The sequence below is a fragment of the Mandrillus leucophaeus genome, unplaced genomic scaffold (assembly GCF_000951045.1).
Source record: "Mandrillus leucophaeus isolate KB7577 unplaced genomic scaffold, Mleu.le_1.0 Scaffold267, whole genome shotgun sequence".
NCBI classification, from domain to species: domain Eukaryota; kingdom Metazoa; phylum Chordata; class Mammalia; order Primates; family Cercopithecidae; genus Mandrillus; species Mandrillus leucophaeus.
The window spans coordinates 2,762,836-2,778,572 of record NW_012102776.1 but is presented as its reverse complement, the minus strand read 5'-3'; positions in this window follow the sequence as shown (position 1 = coordinate 2,778,572).

Here is a 15,737-nt window from a genome sequence, read left to right as displayed (position 1 = left end):
TCCACTCTCAAGTAGGCCCCAGTGTCTGTTGTTCCTTTCTTTGTGTCCATGTGTACTCATCATTTAGCTCCCGCTTATGAGAGCATGTGGTATTTGGTTTTCTGTTTCTGCATTAGTTTGCTGAGGATGATGGCTTCCAGCTCCATGAGTGTTCCTGTAGAGGACATAATCTTGTTCTTTCTTACGGCTGTGTAGTATTCCATGGCGTATGTGTACCACATTTTCTTATCCAGTCTGCCATTGACAGGCATTTAGGATGATTTCATGTATTTGCTTAACAATGACCTTTTAACTTGCAACTGAATGCAGGTCCAACCGATCACTGCTTGCAGAACTAAATAACAAGGAGGAACAGTGGAAGGAAAGTAACTGTTTTTGAAAGCTAGCAATGGGGAAATGGTCCAGGCTCCTGTCTTAAATCATTTTAAATTTTGGACAAAAACACACAAAGGCTTAAAAAGGGGAGCTTGGAATGTGGGGCATGCAGGAGGGGTGAGGAGGTGCTGATCTATGTGACTTGTTCTAACGACTTATGCCTTATTGTCTCATTTGATGAATGAGCCAATGCCATCCCAGGCACAATCAGGTTAATTAACTGCGGCCTTGAGGTAATCTCCTGGTGGAAGAGAATTCTGTAGGCACCAGATTGTTTGAAGTTTCAGTTCCTGGAACTTCTAAGCAAGCATATAATTAGATAAGGGAAACATTCTACAGGGGGTGGGGTGCCTAGTGGGAAGAGGTTATAATTTTATTACTAAGTAAGGAAGGAAAAGGAAGGAAGAAAGAAAAATTTTAAAGTGGAGTACTCGGTTACTGACTGACAAATCTTGTGCTTAACAAAAAGAAAAAGCATCTACAGACAGGTAACATAAGATGCGACAAGATTGCTGGCAGTCAGAAGTCAATCATTTCATAGAGGAGTGACTAGTAGCAAAACAAACTTAGTGCATTTATGGTTATTCAAAGCCTGTGACTTCACTATACCTTCTACACATAGTCCTTTATTCTAAGCCTAATGTGAGCCTGAATGCATTTGTGTTTTTTGCTTTGCAAGCCATGCCCCGGTGATCTTCCCCCAAAGCCTATCCATGTAGAAACATCCCAAGTGTGTTTGTATTGAAGAAAACCAAAATATTTCTCTCCAAAATATTGAGGATTGTTATGTCAGTGACACTGAAAACACAGGAGAACACCCTGCCTCAATATGCCTGATAGTGAGATGGGAGCATTCCCTTGACCCCCTTCATGGGCGGGAACTGGAGTGGCTCGTTTCACTCAGCCTGCCACTGGCCACTCCGCACAATAGGGAGTGTGCAAACAAGTGAGTGTGGGAACAAGAGGGAATGAATGCTGGAACTGGCCAGTCACTCCTCTCTGGTGGGAGCAGGCTCTGTGCAGGCCCCACAGCATCCAAGCGCCTGCCCTCTCGGCACTCAGGTTCTTGTCTGGCATCCAGGAGGAATCAGGTCACACAAACGGATTGGAGGGTGGTATATGCAGAGGATTTTATTGGATGATGGTTCTCAGTGGGATGGGAGTTGGAAAGGGGATGGTGTGCAGGAAGAAGGTGATCTTTCCTTGACGCCACATGATTTGAAGTTAGCCATGTCTGTCTGTGTTCTCTGACACTCAATGCTGCTTCTCTGCTAGCTGCTCAGCAGCCTGCAGCCCTGACGCTCAGCAGCTGGCAATCCTAATCATTTGCATCAGCTGCATGTATCAGCTGCTAGCTGAAGTATTTTTATGGGCACAGGATAGGGGCATGGCAGGCCAAAAAGACAATCATTTGGGTGGAAAACTGGGGTCATTTGTTTTCAGTTAGGGCCAAAGTTCCAGGCTTGAGGGTAGAGTTTAGCAGGGAGCCCAGCCCTTTTGTAGCAATAGCAGAACATAAGCCTTCCTTACTGGAAAATGGCCCTTGCTTATTGGCCCAGGGAAGGCATGAGCAGGCATCAGAGGAATCTGGTGATAAGAGAAAAATCTTAGATATATTCAGCAAAGTTTAACTGAGCAAAGAAAAATTTGCAAATTGGGTATCCCCCAAACCAGAATAGGGTCAGAGAGGTTCCAGCGCAGCCACGTGGTGGAAGATTTATGAGCAGAAAAAGAATGTAAGGAAAACAAAAGTAAGGCCAGGGATGGTGGCTTACATGGACTAGTCCCAGCTACTTGGCAGGCTGAGGTGGGAGGATCACTCAAGCCCAGGAAGTCGAGGTTGCAGTGAGCCGAGTATGTGCCATTGCACTCCAGCCTGAGTGACACAGTAAAACCCTGCCTCAAAAAACCAAAACAACAACAACAAAAAAACAAAAAGTAAGATATAGAACTCGCCAGATTGGTTACAGCTAGATGTTTGCGTTATTTGAAAATGGCTTGAAGAGTTGGCCACCTTTGATGGGACAAAACTTAGTGAGTGGCACAACAGTAGGTGACAGTCTATTTCCTCATCCAGTTAGGTAACAGTTTATTATGCAGGGAACAATCTTTAGACCAGCCCTCAAATTTGTAAGTGTAATTGCCCAGTGGGTTTACCTCGCTCACTGCCTAGACAGCCGATTTATCAACACAGGAGAACTGTAATAGAGGAAGCATAATTCATATACAGCCGGCTGTACAGGAGACCAGAGTTTTACTATTACTCAAATCAGTCTCCCTGAGCATTCGGGGATCAGTTTTTAAGGATGATTTGGTGGGTGAAGGAAGACTAGTGAGTCGACAGTGCTGGTTGGTTGGGTCAGAGATGAAATCATCGGAAGTTAAAGTTGTCTTCTTGTGCTGAGTCAGTTCCTGGGTGGGGGCCACAGATTCAGGTAAGCCAGTTTATGATCTAGGTGGTGCCAGCTGATGCATGAAGTGCAGGGTCTGCAAAATATTTCAAGCACTGATCTTCGGTTTTACCATAGTGCTTTTATCCCCGGGAGCAATTTGCGGGGGTAGGGGGTGGTACAATCAGAATCTGGTAGCCTCCAGTTTCATGACTCCTAAACCATAATTTCTAATCTTTTGGCTACTTCGTTAGTTCCACAAAGGCAGTCTAGTCCCCAGGCAAGAGGGAGTTTGATATGGGAAAGGGCTGTTGTCATCTTTGTTTTTGAAACTGACAGTGCAAAATTGTAACTCAGGGAATTATGACAATGAAAGAAATCAGACCTAACAGACTACATCTTGCTTCTAACCCTTAAGCTGTCCTTATTCATTCCTGGGCATAGGCTGAATGAACTTTGGGAAGGAATTCAGTTCATGGTTTGACTCTGAAACAAAATTAGTCCCCAAAAGACCCCGTTCTTACCTGGGGTCCAGTCTGCCTTTGCAGGACTAACAAATTAGCTACAAGGTTAGAAATTACAGTTTAGGGGTCATGCAGCCTCTAGCTCTAAGAGTCTGAACCACCTCAAATTGCTCCTGAGGGTAACATCTTTGTAAAACCTAACATCAGTAATTGAGATATTTTGCAGACCCTGTACTTGATGGATCAGCTGATACCATGCAGACCGGTAATCTGGCCCAACCAGTTCTGCCATTGTGCCCAGGAACGGAAGACATTAAGAAAACCTGACTTTGACCCTCTATGATTCCATCTCCAACCTGATCAATCAGCACTCCTTACTTCTCAAGCGCCTACCCACCCAATTATCTTTAAAAACTCTGATCCCCGAATGCTCGAGAAGACTGATTTGAGTAATAATAAAACTCTGGTCTCCGGCACAGTCAGCTCTGCATGAAGTACTCTTTCTTTATTGCAATTCTCCTGTCTTGATAAATCAATTCTGTCTAGGCAGCAGGCAAGGTGAGCCCATTGGGAGGTTACATTTTAAACTATAAACTAAGTTTCTCCCATAGTTCAGCCTACACCCAGGAATGAACAAGGACAGCTTGGAAGTTAGAAGTAAGATAGGGCTGGTAGGTCAGATCTCTTTAACTGTCTCAGTTACAGTTTTGCAATGGCAGTTTCATAAGGAGGCAGCTTTAGGCTCAACTTTTTAACACTGGGACAGATTTTACTACCTTCCCACATTTTCCCACCTTTTACAAGACTGGAACTGCATTCTCTTTGTTTTGTTTTCATAGGATTTGTGGCTCTTTGTTAAAATACTATTTAAACAAGCCCCTTAAACCTTGAGAGATACTTTTGAACTGAGGCCTCTCCCATGTCATGTGCACCGCACACGTCAGTCAACCTCTGCTGGTTTTTCTTTTTTAAATCCGAATTTTCAGGAGAGTGTCTCAACTAAAAATTTATGAGAGTTGAGGGCCGGGCGTGGTGGCTCACGCCTGTAATCCCAGCACTTTGGGAGGCCGAGACAGGCGGATCACGAGGTCAGGAGATCGAGACCATCCTGGCTAACATGGTGAAACCCCATCTCTACTAAAACTACAAAAAATTAGCCGGGTGTGGTGGGGGGCGCCTGTAGTCCCAGCTACTCGGGAGGCTGAGGCAGGAGAATGGCGTGAACCCAGGAAGGGGAGCTCGCAGTGAACTGAGATCGCGCCACTGCACTCCAGCCTGGGTGACAGAGTGAGAGTCCGTTTCAAAAAAAAAAAAAATTATAAGGGTTGAAAAAGAAATTATATTTTCTCCCCTTCAGTATGAAGTTTCCTGCCTGGCATTTAAAATTCTGCTTAGAGCTCATTAGAGTTTTTCTACTTAACAGAAATTAATGGTGTAGTATAATATGAAATATATTTGGTCTTTGTCTGAGGTTCCTGTCACAAAGTACCTAAAACCCTTAGAATTTCCTGAGTGATAGGAATGTCTTTTGTTATTCAGAATGAGCTTCTTTCAGATCATCCTGGAGTTGATGCTCATGACGTGACTTAGAAAGACAGTGACTGAAGGATTAGAGGCTTGAAACTTACAGCACCACTCAGTGGAGGTTGGTCAGCACTGAAAAACGAGCTCTGTAAAAACTCTTCAACAAGATTTGGCATGCCTTTAGGTTGCTGAGTACGTGGAGGTGCTGGGAGGGTGGCACAGAAAGAGGGCAGGGAAGCGCTGTGCCCTCCCCCCATACCTTGACTTGTTCATCTGTATCCTTTATAATAAACTGGTAATTATAAGTAAAGTGTTTCCAAGTTCTGGGAGCCACCCTAGCACATTATTAAAGTCAGGTGGCAGAAGGGGGTCATGGGAACCCCAACTTATAGCAGGTTAGTCAGAAGCACAGGTTACAACCTGGAACTCTCTCTAGGTAGACAGTATCAGATCAAGTGGAATTGAAATAAATTATAGGACACAACTAGTTGATGTCCACAAAGAATTACTTGGTGTGGGGAGAAAACCCCTGACACATCTGACCAAAGAAGTGTTCTGTGTTGAATGTGAGAGTAGGAAGAAAAAAATTGTTTTCCCTCAAAAATGGACTATTCATTCTGATAGCGGCAGGAGACAGACAAATCCTAGGCAGACAGGGCAGGTCTCCAGTGAAACCTGACCTTCAAGCCAAACACAGTTTAAAGCCTGAAAACCAAGCCACAAGTCTCGGATAAATCCACAGACCAGACTGAGAAGTTCTCTTCCCGTTTGGCATGCTTTCCTCTGATTGATCCCCACCCTTCACCTATTTTACATAGACCTACCCTTTCCTAATTGGTTTTTAACACTGTTGTGCCCATCTTTCAGTGGTGCCTTTTTTTTTTTTAGCCTTTTTTGCATACTCACAAACCAATCAGCATGCACTCCCCCATTCTGAGCCCACAAAAGCCCCAAACTCAGCCACACTTTTGGACTGGTCACCTTTGGGAGGAGGAGGATAGCCGACTTCAGGTAGGGAACTGCCAAACTTGAGTCCTCCTTTCTACTGAGAGCTGCTTCATCACTCAAAATTGTTTGCCTTGCTCACCCGCCAGCTCCCAGGTAACCTCATTCTTCTTAGAAATGGGACAAGAACTCAAGACCCACAGAATGGTGAGTGTGAACAGAGCTGTAACCCTGTAGCACTCCCCTCCAACTTGCCAAGCAATGGGAGAGGGAGCTGCTGGGCGCCACATGCCCCCATTCATCAGGCTGCAGACAGCGGGACTGAAAGAGCTGTTAACACACTTAACACCCTCTTTGGGGCTTCAGAGTTGCTGGTGTCTCCACGTTTTTTGATAGCCACCGTGTTTCCCTCATCCAGATGTTAGCACCCAAAGCAGAAGCAGGTCATGGCACACCCAACCCAGCTGGAGGCTGAGTGCAAGTCCCACAGTGAGAGCAGGATCTGGGATGGAGCGCAAGCCAAGTGCATCGTGCATCCTGCCGAGTTGAGTGGGTGGGGTACCTCCAGTGGCAACCCCGGAGCCAAGCAAGGCCCGGGCAAGGGCATTGCCAGTTGTGGAGATCTCTAGCTAGTGAAGCAGCACTAAATAATCCCGTGTCAATTTTTTCATTTCCTTGGACTATGTAACTTTTACAGATATCAACAATGACATGCAACTGAGTTTTAGATTTACATGTGGCTTTATCTGACTTAAGGTTACTTTTTAGAATCATTCTAAAACTTTAAATCTGTAAGAAAAAATTGCGTATCGTAATGAAATTTGTTGGGAACACACAAGCCATAGAGGAGAGGCTAGCACATTCTGCATTTGAGTTTAAAGCTTTTATTCATCAGAAGACAACATAAAAAAAGACAAGCCCCAAACTGGGAATGTGTATTTTATAAAACATATAATTGACAGTGCCCTACTCTACAAATATATAAGGATGTTTAATTCCTAAAAATCAGAAAAGATAACAGAAAAATAAGGCAAAACATAATAGCATTTCACGGACAAAAATTAAAACCACCTTTGCAAAAATTATGACAGTGAGAAAATTAGGACAGTGAAAGAGATCTGATCTAATCAACCCCTATCTTGCCTTTAACCTCTAAACTTTCTTTAATCATTACTGGGCTTAGGCCAAACTAACTTTAAGATACATTTAGTTTATAGTTTAAATAATAGCCCTTGTCCAAAACTAAACTGCCTTTGTAAAACTAATGAAAGATGACAAGTTTAGAGAGAGGAGGAGCTTGAATTCTGCTACGGTGTAGACATAAATAATCACTAGTCATTATTGTGGAGGTCACAAGGTATGCATCTTGCCCAATTACTCCTACAGATGACATCATTACTATGGGACCTAAGATTGGCCTTTTGAAATGTTTTTAGAGGCCTTTTCAGGATTTTACATTTCTAGTGAACAGTGGTTCCACCCGGACCCCCAAATCAGTCCTGTGGCCCCACCCAGAAGTGGATTCCCTGGCCTATCAAACTCTCCTTGAAAAACCCTAGCCTTTGAATTTTGGGGGAGACTAATTTGATTAATAATACCATTTTCCATGTGGCATGTCCAGCCTCCTGTCAATTACCTCTTTCTTTGTTGCAATGCCACGGTCACAGTGAATTGGTTTCATCTGTGCAGTGGATAGGAAGAGCCCACTGGGGGGCTACAAAGTCACACGTGGACAATGAACATTACAAATTGCTTATCTTTAATTGGGACAATGCAAATTAAATGTGATGCCATTTTATACCCCAGATTTGCAGAAATATAAGTATTCATGAGGATGCAGAATGACAAGAACTCATATAAACTGTTGGTGGGACTATGAATTGGTTCAAACTCAAATCTTGTTATGATTACAGTGCTTACTAGTGCTAGGTACTCTTTCAAGTACTTTATATATGTTAACTCATTTAACTACATGGAAAATTTTTATTGTAATATAATTAAGTTGACAGTTTTCCTACAGGAGATTCCGCAATTTCACTACTAGGTATATACCCTAGAGCAGTGGTCCCCAAACTTTTTGGCACCAGGAACCAGCTTTGAGGAAGACAATTTTTCCATGGATCGGGGGTCAGGGGTGGGGGATGGAATGGTGGTTTTGAGAGGAAACAGTTCCACCTCAGATCATCAGGAATTAGACTCTCATAAGGAGCACACAACCTAGACCCCTCACAGGTGCAGTTCACAGTAGGGTTCATGCTCCTGTGAGAACCTAATGTTGCAGCTGATCCCACAGGAGGCAGAGCTCAGGTGGTAATGCTCACTAACCTGCTGCTCACCTCTTGCTGTGTAGCCTGGCTCCTAACAGACCTGTATGGGTCCATGGTCCGCGAGTTGGGGACCCCTGCAGGAAGTCTTGTAAATGCACATCAGGAGACTTACTTATAGCAGCATAGTTTATAGTAGTAAGAAACTAGAACAATTCAAATATTCATCAAGAGAAAACTGGATAAATTGTGGACAATTCATACGTTCATACTGAAAAAAAATAAGGGTCATAAAATACATACAGCAAGACATAATTTACATAAAAATAAAAACCATACAATCATGATGGTGATACCAGTGGGCTAGAGGAGGTCCCCAAATGCTGGTAGGACCTCAACCCTGGCCGGTGTCCAGGATCTTGACACTGTCTCAAGAAGGAATTTAAGGACTAGTCAGAAAATGGTGAAAATATGGAGATTTATTGCCAAGTTAAAGTACACACTCAAGAAAGGGGATTGTGGGTGTACTCAGGAGAGTGAGTCATGCACAATGGGGTTTGAGGTTTCTGTCTATGGGGTTTGAGGTTTCTGTCTATGGGTTTCTTTAACTAAGGAGTGGAATATTCATGAAGATTTCTGGAAGAAGGTAAAGATTTCTCAGAACTGTAGTGTCAAACATTTTTACACCAAATATGAGTGTTCCTGAAACTGTCATAGTGCTGATGGGTGTGTGGATGAGTATGTTAATTAGTGTATAATGATGTCCTAGGTGAAACCTAGGTCAAATCCAGTGCCGTGTTGGGCCCAGTTGGTCTTAGCCAGCTTGGCCCACATCCTGTTTTTCAGGGTCTTATTAGTTCCTAGCTTATGCAGCTACTTCAACAGTTTCCTTTTTGCTAGTCATGTGAAACTGCTGCCTACAATATTCTAGGCACAAACACCCTGTATTATTCCTGTCTCAATGGGGCCAGTCTAAGATTAAAAGCAAATATTTGTCAAGTAGAAGAATATGGTCTAGGGATTCGTTCATGTTCAGAAAAACTAGGAAGAACCCACCCCCAGGTGTATTAGGGTTCTGTAGAGAAACAGAACCAACAGGATGTATATATATATAGAGAGAGATATGAGAGGATTATTATGGGAATTGACTCATGACATTATGGACCCCAAGAAGTCCTACAATATGCCATCTGCAAGTTGGAGAACCAGGAAAGCCAGTGGTATAATTCAGTCCAAGGTCAAAAACTAGGGGAAGAGGAAGAACAGACTAGTTTAAGTCCTGGAGTTTGGAGTCCTGAGAACCAAGGAAGCTCCAGTGTTCAAGGGCAGGAAAAGATGAATGGCCCAGCTCCGAAAAAGAAAGAAAATTCACCCTCCCTCTGCCTTCCTGTACTGCTTGCGCCCTTAACAAATTAAATGAGGCCCACTCATGCTGGTAGAGGCAGATCTTTATTTAGTTTACTGATTCAAATGTTAATCTCTTCCAGACGTACCCTCACAGACAAACCCAGAAATGATGTTTTACCAGCTATCTGGGTATCCATTAGCCCAGTTGAGCTGACACATAAAAATAATCACCAAACCATGGGAATTAAGCAAACCAAATTCAGGGGAATGGTTGCCTCTGGGTGGAGAATGGGAAATGAGATACTGAAAATACATCAGGCAGTTGAAATGGTATTTGTTGGTAAAGCTCTCTTTCTTCAGCAGCACGCTAGGTACAAGTGTTCATTCTATTATTCTTTATAGTATATATATTCACTACACATATCTGTCTGTCTGACATATTTTACAGTGTTCTTTATAAGTAATGCAGTGAAGAATGAGGGTATCTGAGAGCCCTCAAGGCCCCTGAAAGAGTCCTGTGCATGCAGAGAGCACTGAGTGTGTGCAGTAAAGGAAGCTAAGTTGACAGTTCTGAGAGCTAAGTTCACAGTTCAAAGCATTTCTCCCCCATATTCGCTTCCTCATTTTTATAGAGGTGACTCTTCAGTGGAAATCCGTAGTGTAACAAGTATTTTGACTAGCACTGTCAATTCATTTTATCTTCTTGCCGGAAGCACTGCTGTAGTAAATATTTGTCAAGATGAAGAATTGATCAACTTGTGGTTCTGGAATAATCCTGCTCATTCCTTTTAGCATACTGACTTCCAAAATGATATATGTTAGAAAATTCCATTTTGCTGGTTTTGCTCTTTCCTGGGGGTGGGGGCTGAAAAAGAGTTTTCTTTCTTGCCACTTTGCCAATTTATTAGCTACATAATCCGTCTGAGTTTTCTCATCAATGGAATGGACATAACGAGGTGAGTGGTGGTAAACACGTATGTATCTATCTAACTATTAATTGCTTGCAGCAATGCCAATGTCAGCATGCAGTCAGAACTATATTATTATTATTGGTCATATACAGAGTATTGATTTTGAACAAAATTCTACAAATGGCAGCTATTTGAATAAGCTGTAGTTCATCTTATGAAAACAAAGTGGATCTTTAACACTAGAAACATCATAAACTAGATAATGTAAGACTTGAAACATGACAATTTAAAAATTCTCAAATTTTTATTTCTAAATAGTATTTTATACAAAATTGTGATTTATAATTATTTTAAATCTTAGCTTTTAAATTTATGTCAGTCCCATGATGAATATATAACAATACCTTAAATTTCATGTGCTCTTCAAATCGCACTTGGAAACGGGAATTATAATTCACATTTTATAGATAAACAAAATGAAATGCAGAAGGAACAGCAAAAGTGATGGGCCTAGCCTAAAACTGGCAGGCTGCTGGCCTAACTCCAAGTCTAGGGTTCTTGCCTCAATGTAAGAGCTGACTCACCAGTTTCCTCATTATTATAGATATTAAACTTTGAAATTGCAAACATTTCTGATTGCAGCTACATGCCAAGTTAGAAATGCCATGTTTGCTTTTGGTCTAAGATAATTGTATCAAATGTCTCTTATGTATAAATGCCAATAAACCCTTACTTGAAGTTACAAAGAGCTGAGGTATATTAACATCTTCAATAGCAATTCAAGCTACAAATACATTGAAAAGTTTGCAAATAAAGAAGTTCTGAAGGGAATTGTCTTGAAATGTGAAAAGCTAACTTTGATGGACTCTTTTTAAGCTTACTTTTACTTTAATTTTTAACAACTAGTGTTTTGTTTGGGTTATAAAAGCAATACATCCTCATTACAGCATTTGAAAAATGTAAAAATTTACCCAAAATAAGAAATTACCTATCATCTCTCTACTCAGAAATAATGAACATTTAGTATTTTAAAGTACCACTTTCTAATTTGAGATACATACTACATACATATATTCACAAATATAATATTGTATTATGTAGTACAAAATATTTTCTTTTTTTCTAACATTTTGTTATAAACATTTCCTTTTTAAATTGTCTTTTTTTTTTTTTTTTGAGATGGAGTCTGTCTCTGTTGTCCAGACTGGAGTGCAGTGGCACAATCTCGGCTCACTGCAAGTTCCGCCTCCCGGGTTCACTCCATTCTCCTGCCTTGGCCTCCTGAGTAGCTGGGACTACAGGCGCCTGCCACCACGCCCAGCTAATTTTTTGTATTTTTAGTAGAGAAGGGTTTCACCATGTTAACCAGGATGGTCTCCATCTCCTGACCTCGTGATCCACCCACCTAGGCCTTCCAAAGTGCTGGGATTACAGGTGTGAGCCACCATGCCCGGCCTAAATTATCATATTAAGACCAAATAGAATTTCAGAGATGCTTATCCCAGAAACACAAATATCGCAAAACAACCACAGACAGTGAGTTGGAGCTGAACTGAGTGCCTTCCAGGGCTGAGGTGGTGTCACTGATCACTTCAGCTGAAATCAAGAACAAATTTCATACCATCTATTTGAATTGGATGGCTTAGTTACAAGGAAAGCTACTCACAAGGGGCACATAATGAAGCAGTTATCGTTTTGCGAACCTCTACCAAGTAACCAAGGGTAGCATCATTTTGGAGAGATCTCTGAAATTGTCTAAGGGATAAATGACCTTCTGGTGGTACATTAAACACTTGGAGCTCTCTTATGACCATCCAGAAGGTGCAGGTGTTTTGGGAGGGAGGCAAGTTAATGACTAGTTTCACTGTAAAAAGTACCATCCCAAAGGTGCACAGGGTGTCTCTGGAGAGACTGTTTTGTTTACAATTATTGTTTCTCTTGCCAAGTGGGACTTGTATTAGTCAGAGAGCACAGGTTGAAAGTGTCTCCAACTTAGGGATCCTAGTTCAGTTGGAGTATTTGGGTCTCGTCTTTGGTTTAGGAGGGACTCTCTGAGGGCAGTAGATCTTGTCTGTCCACACCACCAGCCAGCTGGCATTTATCCGCCCCATCTAAGGTTGAAAACGCTCTCTTGTATAAATGAAATTCAGAGTTAAATAGTCTAGGGGTGGTATCTGTGTTTGACAAAGTCCTCAGAGACTGAGGTCCAAGATGGCAGCGTTGCAGGCAGCAGAGGAGAGGAGATGAAGATGAAAGAAAATGGTATATGGTCCACATCCTATAAAGCATGACCCTGGAAGCTGCCATAGGATATTTGTGCTCACATTCTTTGGCAGAAGTGGGTCACATGGCCACACTTGAATGTAAGGGAGATAAGGAATTTCAGTTTTTATTCTGAGTATGCATTAGTTCAGTTAAACACTCTTAAGTTTTCTTACTACAGTAGTAGGGGAGAATGGGCACTGGGAGACAAGCAGCAGTAACTAACATAGAAAGAGTTGTGCTTTACATGCAGGGAATCATCTTTAAAATTAAAAATCTGTGAGCAGCCACCCCGTTGTTAAGCATATCGCCACTGCTAGTAGAATCAGTGACATTCAAATAAATTCCTATTTTAATAATGATTAATTTCAAATAGAAATGAAGCTAACTTTGAAAAGTCAGGTGTCACTGACTTTAATAATCAAATTTTGTAATTTAGGCTATAATTTGATTCCATTGTTTTTTCCTATGTGGTTTAAGTTGGTACGTTCATTACTTCGTAATTTTCCCACAAAACTTAAACATGGTTTTATTCTTTATTCCTACTTTGCTAAACAATAAGTAATACACTTTTGAAAACAGGGAGAAATTGAAGACCATCTTTTTATTTATTGTGTTGAATCTTAACCCCTTCCACCTTCTTGTCTCTGCTTTTACCTTATTAGGTTTCTATTGCCTTAATCCCTTCTGAAACGGTGTTCAGGAACTAAAAAAGGGGAAGGAAAATTTAGGCACAGCATAATCAGAATTTATAATGGTTATACATAATATTTTGGTTGATACTTGGTTTTCCCTTTATTTTTGGAAAAAAAAATAGCTGATAGCCATGTTTACAGACATGGAAAATATCACTGTAGGTAAAGACAGTTGTTCTCAAAAGCTTACTTTTTCTCCCCACTCAGATTGGGTTTATTTTTCCTGTCCTTCCATCGATAACTTAACTGTTGGAGTACACTTATTTTTCAGTGTGCAATTTGCAGTCTTAGTATACGGTAGCAGATGTACTGAGGTGGATTGGTTTGAGCTTTTGCACCCTGGTAGGTATACGTCTACTTCTTATAGATTCCCTGATTGTCCAGCATGAAATCCAACTCTTCCATGAAACTTTCTCTGATAATTGATTTTTCTCCTAGTTAAAATGTTAAGTTTACAAGGCATGACTTGTGAGCATTTAGGAAGGCATGACTGTAAAGTACAAATAAAACAGAAACCCAGCCAATCTCTAGGATCCTTTCCATTTCCAAAGAATTTTTTTTTTTTTTTTTTTTTGAGACAGAGTCTTGCTCTATTGCCCAGGTTGGAGTGCAGTGGTGTGATCTTGGCTTACTGCACCCTCTGCCTCCCGGATTCAAGCAGTTCTCCTGCCTCAGCCTCCCGAGTAGCTGGGACTACAGGCACGTGCCACCACACCTGACTTTTTTGTATTTTTAGTAGAGACTGGGTTTCACCGTGTTAGCCAGGATGGTCTCTATCTCCTGACCTTGTGATCTGCCCGCCTTGGCCTCCCAAAGTGCTAGGATTACAGGTGTGAACCACCATGCCCAGCCCCCAAAGATTTTTTGATTGAAGGACTATATAACCAAAGGATTTGTTTTCTTCAAAGTGATCACATGGAGGCACAGTCCAATGATGTCAACCTTGCTGAGATGTTTGAAATTTCTTTTTCGAGTTTCTGTGAGAACCTTTGAAGAAAGCCTTCTCCAACTATCCTCAATGATGAAAATGTACTCATTCTTTAAGGATGGGTTTGATTCTGGGAGCAATCTAAAATCACTTGGAGACAAATCTGATGATTAAGTTGTCTGGAAACAATTTTTAGTCACTGATTCAATAAATGTGTGTTGAGCTCCAATAAAAGCAAGTGCCATAAACAAAAACACGAAACATATACTTCCTGCTCTTAAGATGCTTAGTGTACAAGAGGGTCAAAATTGAGGTGAAATGACTGATTTTCTTGAATTAAATATTCTTCGTATTGTAGTACTTTGTTTTCTATTTTTTTGTGTGTCTCCCAAAGGCCAAATGCAGTCTCGCACTTTGTGTGCTCTGTAGCCGCCTTCCTGGCAGGGCTCCTTTGTGCTCACAGCTTCCTAAGATAGGTGGGAAATGATAACTCATCCAGACTTTGACATAATGGAAGTACACACATAGAAATAACGTGGAAGAAGATGCCCCAAGTACTGGAGTGAATTTTGTTTTCTTTAGTCTCCGTATCTCTTTCAGAAATTATAGCAGAAGGTCTCAGAATAAAAAATAAAACCCCCAAATAATTATTGGTTAACACAGGAGTTAAATTTCAACTTCTTCCCTTTAACATTTTCATTTTGATGTATACACGTGTGAGCTTGCCAAAAGCAAAAGCTGCGCAAAGGGCTGATGGGAAGAAGTATGTGAATGCTAATATTTTTTTCTCCTTGAACGTATTTTGTTCTATTTGTCTTTGCCTATTCAATTCTGCCTTTTTCTTGTCATTTTGTGCTGTCTAGGACCTCCAAACAGTGTAGAAGTGATGAGCTTTGTCTTGTTCATTTTAAAGTGAATGCCCTGTTTCCTCATTAAAAATGATCTTTGCTATAGATTTTTCATAGATATCCATTATTTGTGAAAGTCCCTTCAATTCCTGGCTAGCCAAGATTTTTATTTTGAAAATTATCATATTAAATTTACCAAATACATGGCTATGATGTATTTTGTTTGGGGTCGTTCCAACATCTGTGGTGTCTGAGGACTGAAAACTGTCATTTGTTGCTTCTAATGGATTGAGAACCTCAAATACTGTGTCCTTCTGAAGCTTTAGAAAGGTTCCTTGCAGCTCACATTAAAAAAAATTCCCCTTATTTTCGGTAATATATTAAAAACATGTACTGTGTAGGTAACAAATATAGGTTAGTGGGTGTCTGTTTGGAGGAAGAAGTGAAAGTTCTGCTGAAGGGAATGTGAAGGACTCTGATTTTGAAACAATTTTTAAAATTTGACATTTAAAAAAAAATCTAAAGCAAACACCATAACATCTAATATTTGTTCATTTGAGGAAGGCAATACATTTATGTATTCTTTGTAAAATATTTTCAAAGTAAGTGTTTTTAAAAAGAGAAAAAGAAACAAGCCTACTGTTACTAATCATTTTTGATTAAATTAGTTACTCCTTCCCCTGGAATCCCACAGCCCTTTGCTACTGTGCCACATAACTCTTATTTCACTGTGCTATGAGTTTTCTCTATATGGGCATTTTAAATATATTGTTTCCCAAATTTA